At 32.6% G+C, this 13806-nt stretch overlaps 1 protein-coding gene across 1 annotated transcript in view; it reads right to left on the minus strand.

Annotated features, from left to right (window-relative positions):
- Positions 1-13806, minus strand: part of LOC143202883 (uncharacterized) — a 543964-nt gene that overhangs the window by 471854 nt on the left and 58304 nt on the right. The window contains exon 2 of the mRNA XM_076414869.1: positions 2487-2549. The gene's annotated coding sequence lies outside the window, so the exon portion shown is untranslated. The remainder of the gene's footprint in view (positions 1-2486; positions 2550-13806) is intronic.

Here is a 13806-nt window from a genome sequence, read left to right on the forward strand (position 1 = left end):
ACATTATTTCGTATACAAGCATAACAATTGTTTGCTTTTTGCTACGTGTGCATGCGAACAAGCACTGACCCGCATTCAGGGTGACAAGTTTATGATTTAGACAAAAAGTCGCTTACGAAATTTAATAGATTTATCTTAAATATTACCTACGCAGATCGCTTTAAGTGCTATTTTTGCGGATATCTTGGTGTTGGTGCATCCTCGGGCATCCGCGTTATCTCGCTTCCTCATCCAAAGGAGGCTTTCGTAAAATTTAAAATTTATAAAGCGGCCTTTTTCGCCGAGAAACCATCTCTTACAGTCCGAAATAAAAAATAAAATGTTTCCTGAGATCTACCTTTACTTGATAGGAGTGTTTTTCGTAATGATTTTTGCTATAAATATTTATAAAACGAATGAAACACAATTTGGAAAGATATACGGAGATATACGTTACGCGCCTGTAATAAAAAACTGGCTTTGCTCGTCGAAAAATAGCTTTTATCAACTAGGGTTTATCTGGACTGCGCCTACTGGTTAATGTGGGTTTCGAACCATGGTCCTCGGAATCACCTACTGACGAGTGACCAACTTGGACAGAATTCTAGAAGACATCCGGTCTTACCCAGCCTGGTTACTGACGTTAATTATTTGTGGAAGTCCAGGGAAGATACAAATCCAGGGCTCCAGGGAAATTAAATGAAAACAACAATTTTATTTTTTCTTTGATGTCGATGATCCGACAACCTACGGGCGCGAGAACTTTCTTATCTTCGTTTATCCTTTGTGATAGTGACATTTCAAATGATATGCTCTTTTTTGTTGTTGATTTTATGTGCTAGTAACACTTTACTGCTAAGTGCGCGAGAACTTTTCTCAATTTGATTAACCACAATTTACGATGCCGAGGAAAAGACGACTTGACTTTCAACGCACTTTTCGACGACTTTTGGTCGTCGCAGTCAAAGTCAAATGTGCGAAGAGCTACCTCATGTGCTAACCGCACCGATGACAGAAGAAAGACAGATCAATAAAATAGTCGTATTGCCATGTCAGCTTTGCGTTCTTTAAAGAGTGACAATGAAGTAGATAGGTTTAGAATGCAACGATTTCGTGCACATCAAACACAATAACAGCGAGCACGACATAATGAAATTGAGCGATTCCGCAGACACAGTGGTCCTGTGAACCTGGAACGAGCTGCATTCTACTATGATGCGGCAATAGATTATTGTGCCGACAAATCGGTAACAATTGGGAAAATGACAATAATTTGTAAATATTGAAACGCGTTAAAATACAGTGGTAAATCTACTGGATTATGTTGCGCAGCAGGCAAAGTAAAATTGCCACAATTGGTCCCACCACCAGATCCTTTACGCTCTTTAGCTTCTGGGACTGGAAATGATTCTAAGCACTTCTTCGCGAACGTTCATAAATATAACAGCTGTTTTCAGATGACATCATTTGGCGCTACATATAATATACAGGACAATTTCAAGCCCACTTTCCCACAGTTGACCCAAAATTGCATGCAGTAGTTACCAAACACATAATACATGGACCTTGCCGAGATTTCTACTACAATTCACCTTGTATGGTTGACGGCAAGTGTTCCAAGCGAAACCCAACAGACCTGATTGTTGAAATAATAACGGGAAATAATGGATACCCATTGTATCGTCCGCGAACATTTGCGGACAGTGGGTGATCGGTAGTGAAGGTAAGAGGACAAAATGTTGATGTAGACAATCGTTTGATCGTGCCATACTCATCAATATAATCCAAAGCTTTTGATACTCACGTCAATGTGAAATATTGTAACTTTGTGAAGTCGATAAAGTACATATGTAAATATGTTAACAAAGAAAGCGATATTGCCGTCTTCACTGTAACCAATGCAAATGACTAAATATTACAGTACCAGATGGGTCGCAATGTAAGTGCAACAAAGCGATTTGCGATCCATGAAAGACAACCTATAGTAGTCCATTTTGCAGTCCATCAATTGATACATAATTTCTTTTATTTGTCATATAGGTTCCGTCTATGGAAATTATGTAGGTAGTTTCATTCGAACTCCTGCATGTTTTAATTACTTCATGTATGTATTCATATAGTTTTTATCTTTTACCTATATTTCTCACCTAAATTATACATTGTGGCAACGATAAACATCACAACAAAGCAAGTGAAATCAATCTTTCGAATATCATTTCGAGATATAACAAATAGGGTACCATAGAAATATTACGAAAAGTCTAAGGTCATCAGAAATCAATAAAGTTACGGCGGTTTGTACATAGAAATGTTAAATCTTATACGTAAAAACCGAAATTGGACAAAAATGTACAAAATCTGCAATAAAGCAACATCAACATACCGATTGAGAAAAAAATCTCCAGCGCCAGCTATGGTTTGCTGATTATGAATCAATTATTATAAACAAATAATAAACTACACATATGAAATAGATTATAAAATATATGATTATAAACTGTACCTACCTTTTGGATTTGCTACACGTGTTGAATCATCAGACTAATGAAGATCTTGTCCTTCAAACAAATCTACAACAGAAAAATACAAATTTGACGGTATTATTGCACAACGTCCTCTGTGGCTATCGGCATTTAAAACAATAAAGAAGCAACTTTATTTCAAAACGTTAATTAATGGCCGAATCCCACAAAAAAATGCCTCTCGCCACCTCCCCAGCCATTCATTTGGTTTAGTAATTAAGGATTTTTGAACACGAGATAATTAAAAAATGATAATTAAAAAGATAAGCTCCCTTGAGAAATTGCGATAATCGACGAGAAGAGGCCATTCCTGCACATAATGTTTCAAAGGTAACCATTTATATTTTTATTTAATTATAATATATAATTAATACAGATGGCGATTAGCATTATTTTAATCTAAATTAGAAATTAATTGGAAGTCAGGTATGAATAAAACATACAGTAACATACATAAAAATGGGTTTTCTTAGTAAAATACGTCTGATTATATGAAATATGTGAAAAATGTGAATATTATTATATTTAATAGGAATGTGCAATATTATTATTATATACAATGTTTTCGCTGCTACTTGCAGTATCAAAACTATTATCGATCAAGCACACAGAGCTATTGAAAAAGCGTTTAAGGGAAAAATATACTACCCTGCAATATTCCTGGATGTCTCACAAGCTGTTGATCGGGTTTGGCATTTGGGATTCATCTGTAAGATGAGCAAATTGTTACCGCGTCACTATAGTCAACTGGTGGAGTCATATCTTTTCGGAAGAAAATTTATAGTATCGCACGAAATGGCGTTATCGACATTTAAAACTATTTCGGCTGGAGTTCCACAAGGTAGCGACTTAGGACCTCTCCTATATCTGCTCTACACTGTTGACATTCCAACAACAAAAGAAACACTACTTGGAACATTTACTGATGATACAATTATTATGGCAAACGACATATCTCTGCTTAGGGCAGTAGAAAAAGTCCACTTGTACTTTCAATCAACAAAATCTACAAATGGGCGAAAGAGAGGAAAATTCAAGTTAATAGCTCCAAATCTGTCCATGTTAATTTTGCATTGCGGCGAAATAATAAAAACTTAATTATATCACACAATGGATGCCCGATTCCTCAAGCAGAATAAGCTAAATACTTCAGAATCCATCTTGACGATAGATTAAATTGGAAACATCATGTTGGGCAAAGAGCAAAACACATTAGAACCAAAATAAAACAAGTATACTTTTTGGTCGGAAGATACTCTCAACTTAATCTAAAATCAAAGAGGTTGATTTATAAGACAATTATAAAGCCAATTCGGACCTATGAGGTGCAAATATAGGGTTGCACTAAAACTTCAAAACAACTAGTCATCCAACGCTGTCAAAAAAAGTTCTTCGATTGATTACCAATTCCTATCGCTACGTAACCAACGAAGAATTGCATGATGACCTGGAAATCAAATGGATTTGCGAAGTTGCCCAAAATTTCGCGTTGAAATACAGAAAAAGATTACTAAATCATACTAATGGGGAAGCAATATAATTGCTAGACAGTGCGCAGAATGTCAGGAGATTGATGCATAAATCATACGAGCTTATATAAAGTGTATACCTTATAGATGTATACCATATAGATGTATTTTCTCGCAATCATCTTGCTTGTGAAGTAATCCAAGTACAAATGAAAAGTAGTAATAAACTAATTTATAATTAAGATTGCACTAATCGTGTCTAATAAAGATGTTATAAAAAATATATACAATGTTTTGTCACTCTTCGGGAATAATGACTGTATTATTTTACTGAAACTTATAATAATGGACCAACCGGCTTGGTTGGCGCAGAAGTAAAGGCGATAGGACCGTCCACCTACTGCTGTCGCGAATCTGCAATAGTCGCGGGTTCGAATCCTGCTGGAGTATGGGATATATATATATATATATATATATATATATATATATATATATATATATATATATATATAATAAAAAGAAACAAAAGATACCCATGAAGGATATTTATCTGTAACTTTCTGTGAACTTTATAACATTTAGCCAGACCAAATAGATCCTTATTTATATTGACCGATTTTTTCTATTGTCTCTACGAACTATAAACATGTACTTCAATTATCCCTTCATCTCCTCTTAATGAAACCTCTTATCTCAACCGCAACCCTTAAGTACTTGTTAGGGTTAGGGCGAAATGGAAAACAGAAAATGGGTCAGAGCCAAAGAAAAGAATATTTTTTCCTCCTCGTTATTTTGCGCTTCGTTTTTCCTTGGGTGGTGGTAGTCGATTGTTACAGATGTCGTGAGTCTCGTTTAGTATATTCAGAAGAGCAGACTAAGTAACATATGAGTATATATTGAACTCTTTTTTTTGCTATTGTTAACGTACGCGAACTTGTTGATGCTAGAATACAAAATATATAGTATGTAGTTAAGATTAAAAATATTTTAGCTAAATAATATTCTTACTAAAGTTAGTTTTGTTCATTAATTGATAACATAAGATTTGAATCTTTGTGATTTATTATTTCTTTTGGTTTGTATAACTCTCCTAAAGAGATGAAGAGTGCAAAAAATTTGAAATAATATATCGCCAAACACATTTTATTACAATAAATAGAATTAGAGCAAAGAGAGCCATAGGTCGCTAGATTTGATAGATTTTTTAATCATAGTAATTACTATTTTCAGTCAAAAGCACGGTTTGACTTTTTTTTTAATTCGTGATGTCAGACGAAGATGTACGAATCACGAAAGGACGGAGATAATTGCTTGGGACCGTTAATTTTATATGTGCTTATATTTTCCAACGGTAGTTATAAGAGAGATCAAGATGTATACATTCCTTCATATACTAACTTTAATAAAGAAAAGGAAAAAATAATTACTGAATACTATAATAATACTAATACACAATATGTAATTTATAATTTAATTTTAAACTAAGTAGAATTACTTTTATATTTGAATGTTCCGTGGATCTGTAAAAAGGAATAGAATTTTTCTACGGAATGCAATAATACCCCACAATGTTAATTGATATTTTTAAAAAATATACTATAATAAATATAGACAATATAATAGAACTTAAATAAAATATAAAAACTAAAAATGTATAATAACTGTAAATACTCTATAAAAATTAAATATATACCTAATCATAGAAAAAAAAACTAGTCCACGACATAATTAAAAATGATCTCAATGAAATGATGTTAATGGTTTATTTATAATTTAACAGAAATTTGTTTCAACAAAAATCGAGATAATAATCGAAAAACTACCTATTATTACCATAAAAAAACAGTCCAAATATTTTACTATTTATCATTCCCAATATTAATATTTTTACCGTATTACATTAGCAATCTTGAAACATATCGTACCAAAATGCTGGAATATTAACATATAAGATATTTTTATTTACAAGCAAACTGTCAAAAATATAATAAACCTACATAAATTATATATAAATCTATGTAAGCATCAACTGGGTACATTTTTGTCAAGGTAGCGGCTAGGACGACAGGGCCAGAATGTTAAAAATCAGTCGAATGAAACAAGTAGAACTAAAAATAGTAACTAAAAGTACACGACTGAAGCAGTCGATAATAAATAGTAAGAAAATCAGTCGGACAGAAAATAGCTACTGAAAACAATCGACTGAAACAGTCACTAGTAAAAGGTAGTAAAATCAGTCGAACCAAAAATAGTGATTGAAACAGTCGATAGTAAAAAGTAGTTAATTACTAAACAGTCGATAGTTCCCAACATTAGTTATAAGCAAAGCACTGTTATCATATGTTCAGATTAACGCGGCAGGGCTTAGTTGGCAGACGATTCAGAAATACTGCTAAGGCGTGAAAATGAATGGACATTAAAATTGCTATGAAACAAACATAATTTATAGCGTAGTATCGCCATGGTGCCGGACAAATGAGAAATGATTGTGAAAAATTATGGAAAATATATTAATTAATATAAATTTGATCAATTTTTCTCAATAAATGCCCTTTTAAAGTGGAAAAAATGGATGGAATATATACTGGCATCTGACAACAATATATTTTCAAGATATTTGGATATAAACTAGGATTAATAACACCAAGAACTCATTACTTCTCTAGGTTTGGACCACACGAAATCCACTCATATTAATCATAAAGGAACTAAGGCGGATAAGTTGGTGGAAGTTTCAGTTGTTGGCTTTTTACCCTCTTTACATTTCTTACTGACCCTACATGATCCACCCCAAGACAGATTTCTCTCAGGCAACACCCTTTTAATTATTTTGAACGTTTCTGAAGTGTTTTCCGACCAAAAGCAAAATTTAATTGCCTGTCTCGGCTTAGTTTGTATTTCCCCTGCATGGGAATGGGTAAACGGTGACATTTTGAATAATTAATGCGCGGCCCTGAATGTTGATGTAAAATGCGTTTCAATAAAGAATAAATTTCATATTTTCACAAAGGATTCGTTTTCTTTCATTAATTTTGCCTTCGAACAAAGCTCGGTAAACAACGGGCTTGGATTTAATAGCGTACCGTACATTTTTCATTCATTAAACGAAATTATTTTAAATCGTTATTTGATAAATACGCTTAGAAAGAAGTTTTTTCGGGTTAAGTCGAAGTCATACGTCTCCAGTAACACTTATCGAGTTAAGTATTTCATTAATCTTCGGCATTTTCCGTCTAACTTTGCGACACTACCATTTACAAAACAAAAGTCTTCTGGAGATTACTGGCATGGGCACAAGTATTTCAATTTTCAACGTTGCCAGTTGTTGAAAATTTTACGTATATTAGAAAAATATAATATAAATAGAATAAATTATCTTGAATTCACAAGTTAACCTAATGTTTCTGTTGAGGCCCAAGTCAACATATTTTGGTACATTCTGCATCCTCTATAACATGTTAAATGTAATATGAAAGCTTTTTTATAAACATGTGTCGTTTTAAAATAATTTAGAACATAAAAAAGAGAAATTAATTTTATCAGTGGTCAAAAAGGAAATAGAATTGAGAAGTTTGTTACTTAATTCTTATTGTATTCTTCATATTAATGGTTGTTTATTAAAAGTTCTTCATATAATATTTTTATACTATAGGAGATCTGAACTTAATTTTATTATACTTTATTTTACTGTGTAAATTCAAGATAATATAGTGTATTTATATAATATTCCTCAAATATACGTATAATTTGGAAGAAGTGGCAACATCGCACATTCAAATTCTTGTGTGAATCACAAGATATTCCAGAATTAGACCCTATTATAGTTTTATTCAAAGTTTATTTGTATATGCGCCATCGGAATTTGTGACGTCAAAACGTCGCATGTTGCCACATCAACTCTGAGTTTTAGTTCAGTTTGGCTTTGGCATACAACAAAATTCTAATCCGAATAAAATAATTTCACAAAACTATTATCAAATATAACTTATTTTAACATTATACTACATCTAAAATCTACAGTTAATTATTTATTATAGGTTAAAGTTATAACCACTTATCACTATTGCTTTCAAGAATTTTGCATACGTCTGACAACCGGACGACTTCGATAGGCTCATTCGTTTACGCGTTCGAACTAATCAGACAGCGTTGTGTCTCTTTTTAACTAGAATAAAATGAGAAGGAAAATATTGTCTGTTTTTAAGACGAATTTACAAATAGCGATAGGCAATACATTAAACATCTTGATGACGCATATACAAATAAACTCTGAGTAGACTATATTTAGTTAGCGCGGTTAGTTTACTCAAATGAAAGCTTTAGCTCTTTGAAGAAAGAAGAAGGTAAGAAGGTTCAATATTTGCCGACATCCGTGAAAAATCTCTAAAAAGAATTAAAATTAGAAATATTTTTTTGATGTGAAATAAATGAGGTGGTTTGAAAACTGATGCTCTATGCCTCCACCTTCATGCAGTTTGCAACCAGGCAGAACAACCTTAAGAAAACCAAAAAATAGGTAAATAATAATTAAGTTTTGTTTGTTTTGGATGGTTAGAAAGATCGCGAGAAATTCATAGAGCAACCTTGCATGTATTTTCGTATTAATGAAGAAATATTATATTTCTTAAACATAACAATATTTACATTAGATAGTGTGTGTGAATTTAAATATTTTTTTACCAAATAAACGTCACTATATTTGAATTGGCTAAAGTATATTTCACATATTCTTATACTCTCCATAAGTCTCTACCAGCAAACTATTGTTGCAGCCCAATTATTATTATAATGAAACAACCAGGCAAAAAAATAAACTTGTGTTGTGTATCATAAATCATAGATGTATCAAATCAAAAGAATGCATGTTTATGAAAACTAATGCAGCCTGTTACAAAACCCAGCGAGTCATTACCGATACAGCTATTATATGGAAGATCGATTTTTATGTTTCCTTATTCCGTGACCTGTACACATGATAGCTGACATTAAACCAAGACATATTATGTCATGTCATGATAAACTTATTGCCAGAGACATCTTAAAAGGAAACGATACACATTCAAATTGCGTTAGTCTTAAGGAATTCCAACGATCAGTCTTCATATTAAAACACGTCACGTTTTTATAAAACCCTTTTAGCTATACATACGGAAACCCGATCCCCTATCATAAAATAAATGGGGGGTAAGTGTTTGACTTTTTCTGTACTTAAGAACGGAACGACTTTTTTAGTCATAGTTCTCAATAAATCAAGACATCGATTACGACTTTTTTGAGAGGTATAATCGCAATACTTCAGATTTAAAAAGACCAGACAAAATTAAATGTAATTTGTCGGAACTTTACGGAGACACAGAGTTCATCTATAAGCTGGTTGGCAAGTAATCTAATACCGAAATATCGATTAAATATAATTTGTGGTTTATGTTAGGTTTTTCTTGAAAACCTATTTTGCTTTAAACGTGCCTTTAATGCACTGAGCATTGTAACTAGATTAAATTTATTCGATACATATATTTTTTAACTAGATTAAATTTATTCGATACATATATATTCGCCAGTCCTCGGCATTAAGCCTACCGACTGGCGAATGACCAACTTAGAAATCATCCCAGAGGACATCCGGCCCTACCCAGCCTGGTTATTGGCGTGACTGGGATCATTTTCCTTGTCGAATCTTGCACTCTTGCCTAAGGACAAGATGAGATTGATTTTAACTCTATTTTACAGTATTTTACATTTAAAACAATTTTTAAAAGCATATCATAAAATCGAGGAAGACTTATTATTTAAATTTATATATTTAGATGAGACATGGATATTTCAGAATGGTACACTGAGTCACTCATTGTACGATAATAATAAAAATAATGTTTAGACAACAAAATTGATGGAAAAACATTGGAATGACTATTGATTACTTCATGTTCTTCATGGAACAGAAATGGAAACACCTTCGGTTTGTGTGAGCTCGATCAGACACATTGAAGAAGAAATTGACAAAAGATGGAATCGTGAGCAAATGTTTGATATTTGAAATTAACAGCTTAGAATGTGAAGAAATATTTCCGAATGTGAGATGTAACACATGTATGCTTCAATACTGACAATTTCCAAGAAAGAGCGATGAGAGCGATCTCTTATGATAACTGTAGGAAATCTTATTATGGAGTGTGAAAGATGTATGTGCATAGATATGTATGTAATTATACAGAATATACATAAGCATTTGGTTAAAAGGTGTAACGAGAGAAAGTATAGTAGCTGTTTTGTAGATATGATAGATGCAGTGATAAATAAGAGAACAAACTAAGGAAAAATACAGTGTTATCAAAATAACTTTACAAAGAAGCACTTTAACGAAGGAAACAAGAACTAGATATAAAAGGTAAATATTCTTTATAAAGGAATGAAAATTAAAAACATTACTTGGATATATAGTTGTTAATTAGGTGGTTTAGCTTCCCAAGGAATACGACTATATAACATAAGAGCCAAGATCACTACCTCACACATGGTGTGGAAAAGAATTCAATGTAAATATAATAAAACACAATCCTAACCTAAAAACTATTATAACTCTATAATTAATTATGTTTTAAGCCTTTCGATAATATATTCATTAGATGTACTATAATGTTAAAATAAATTGTACTTGATACTAATTTTCTATCATAATTTTATTTATTTGTTATGTCAGATCTAAAATGAGCTTATACTCAGAGTTAGTGCGTAAACATTGCGACCTTTCGACGAACTACAGTCTGTTCAAAGCTGTTTTCTACATACGCCATCTAAATATGTGACGTCAAAACGTCGCAATGTTGCCGCGTCAACTCTGAGTTTTAGTACATTTTGGCAGTGACATATAACAACATTTTAATATAAATAAAATAACTGAACGAAAATGTTATCAAATATAATTTATTTCAGCATTATAGTAAATCTATCTAAAAACTACAGTTAATTATACAAACACAATAGTTTATAGGTTAGAGTTATAACCTCTTATCACTATTGCATACGTCTTACAACTCGACGACTTTGACACGCTCATTCGTTTACGTGTTCGAACTAATCGGCATTGTGTCTCTTTTTAACTTGAATAAAATGAGAAGGGAAATATTGTCTGATTCTAAAACGAATTTACTAATTACGGCCGGCAATACATTAAACATCTTGATGACGTATGTATAAAAAACATTGAATAGACTATATATATGATGCCTAATGTAACTTTCTAAAATCCGATTGTTTATTACATTGTTTTATATTAATATATATTTTATTAATATTTTCTATGCAGTACAATAAATAAAAGTGTTTGTTTTAATTTCCACTCATTTCTTGGTTTAAAAATATTCCGATGAAAATACTCAAATAAAGTGATTTTAAATATTAAACTCATTTCTCGTCCTCAGAACTTTTCCATCAACTACCAGCGGAAGGGGAGGGTACCCTTTTATCGCCTTACATTTTATATGTTTAAAGATAGAAGGTAATGAATGACATCAAAGAGAATTAGTTTTTGCGAACTCACTAGCGTCGTCTGGTATATCTGAAAACTTCCTAAATGAAACGTAGATTTATCTGCAAGGTGAGCAATTGGGGTACTTCAAAAGCATTGCCTGGGCGTTATCGAGTTGGTTGTAAAATTTAATTACGTCGTTCTCTTCATAGTTTTCATCGGGTAAAAGTTTATAATAGATTCATAGAACATATTGACGCATGTAAATGACTAATGTAAAAAGACTAAAAAGAATAGGAAGACGATTTATTGATCGATACATTTTTTCCTAGTTTTGATTTATGCAAACAAAACAATTCCTGAAAATTATTCCCTCCTTTTTGTCATTATTACACTATGTCTCCTTTTTTATCAATTATGTCTTTATAAATATATTCTGCAAGTTTTTAAAAATCTGTAAAAATTTTTGAGGTTTTCTCTGCACTTTGTCTTCAATCTTTTGCTATATTGTATCAATGTTTTCTTTTTGTGCACTTTCTTTGACTTTTCCATATGTTTGATAGTTTTCCGTTGATATTTTCATACATATAATATCTTCAGGTACTCTTTTTTTAAATAATTCCATTTTTATATCTTCGGAATACAGCGCTATTTGTTTTTGATCATTCTTACTCTACAGGTCACTTATTTATTGCATTTATCGTATATATAACACCTTCATATGTATTAGTGCATTAAAATGTTTATAAATTTACATTATCTTGGTGAAGCAGCACTTCCTTTTTATTCAAATTCAAATTCAAAACGATTTCGTACTTCAAATGGTCCAATAACGCTATGTAATAGTCGCTGTTGATGGTCCTTCCTTTTCAAGGTAGTGAATAAAAATTATTCCATCCGCATCCCAAAATAAAGACGCTACAACATTGCCAACCGACTGTTGCGACGCTTTGGAGTGGGTTCATCATGTGCAGTCCACTCGGATAACTGTCGATTGGACTTCAGAGTGAAATGATGGAGCCATGTTTCATCCATTGCCACATATTGGTGCAAAAACTCGGGTTTATTACGCTTGATCATCTTCAAACCCTGCTCCGAATCATCAACTCGTCGTTGTTTCTGGTCAAAAGTGAGCTCGCGCGGCACCGAGCACAGAGCTTTCTCATACCCAAATATTCGTCAATGATATGATGTACACCTTCAGTTGATATATTTAGAGTGTCTGTTATTACATTGAATATGAATTTGCGGTCACTCAAAACAATTTTGTGGTTTTTTTAAATGTTTTCTTCGGTAACAACCTCTTCTGGGCGTTCACTGCGTTCACTGCCTTCGGTGCTTATTTCACCACGTCTGAAATTAGCATACCAATCTTTGATGGTTGATTTTCTTGGGGCAGTGTCCGGAAACTCGGCATCAAGCCAAGTTTTTGCTTCAACTGTATTTTTTCCCTTCAAAAAGCAATACTTTATCATCACGCGAAATTCCTTTTTATCCATTTTTTTACAATAACAAAAGTTGCTTCACTCAAAATGTTATAATTCACAAACTAATGATCCGACAGCGGTAAAATGTATACATGCATCTTTTGAGGGTTACCATATGGATTTAATTCTTTTAGTAGCCATCTATGTGTCATGCCGGGACTTTTCAATTGACCTGTTGACATTTTATAATTCTTTGCTTGCTTATTCCATTCTTCGATTTCACCCTTGCAGATAGTTCATTAATTTGCATTCTATATGGAGAGTATATAGAGTATGTAAGATGGACCGTCTCGCCGCCTTTTCCACTGTATCAATCAAGCCGGCGTTTATATATTTTGTGTCACCAACCTGACGGCTATTGTTTACTAGTTCTGGCATATTTCGTTTTTTGGAATCTATTTATTCGTAGCACATATTACACAAAACTTATAGGCCTAAAAATTCTTGCTCGATATAAGCTTTAACCATGCCAAATATTTCAAGTCTCCAGATGCCCACTTTTTGTTAAAGACGACTTTTCAATTTTGATTGAATTGAAATGTGTGTTTCATGGAGTAGTACTGCTAAACTCACCATCATTTATGCCTACATTTACTATATTTAACCTTCAACTTCACCATCCACGTAATACGTTGAGGTACACCTGCACAAATATTTATTCAACTTCAATTGATATCGTATGTTAATTACGTTCAAGGGTATTAAGTCATATTAACGCAATCCCTGAATGTATTATAATTATCAGCAGCACTTTGAGTCGTGTGTGCGTTTGATGTTTATTTGACGAGAACCCCATCCCAAACTCGGCAAATAAAACGGTTTCAATGTTAATTAATTATTCAATATGTCAGCAACTGATAAGGAGCTTTGCGAGGATAAGA

Source organism: Rhynchophorus ferrugineus, unplaced genomic scaffold (genome assembly GCF_030347505.1).
Source record: "Rhynchophorus ferrugineus isolate W39M unplaced genomic scaffold, kcgeb_rfMv2 rfM9, whole genome shotgun sequence".
Lineage (NCBI taxonomy): Eukaryota > Metazoa > Arthropoda > Insecta > Coleoptera > Curculionidae > Rhynchophorus > Rhynchophorus ferrugineus.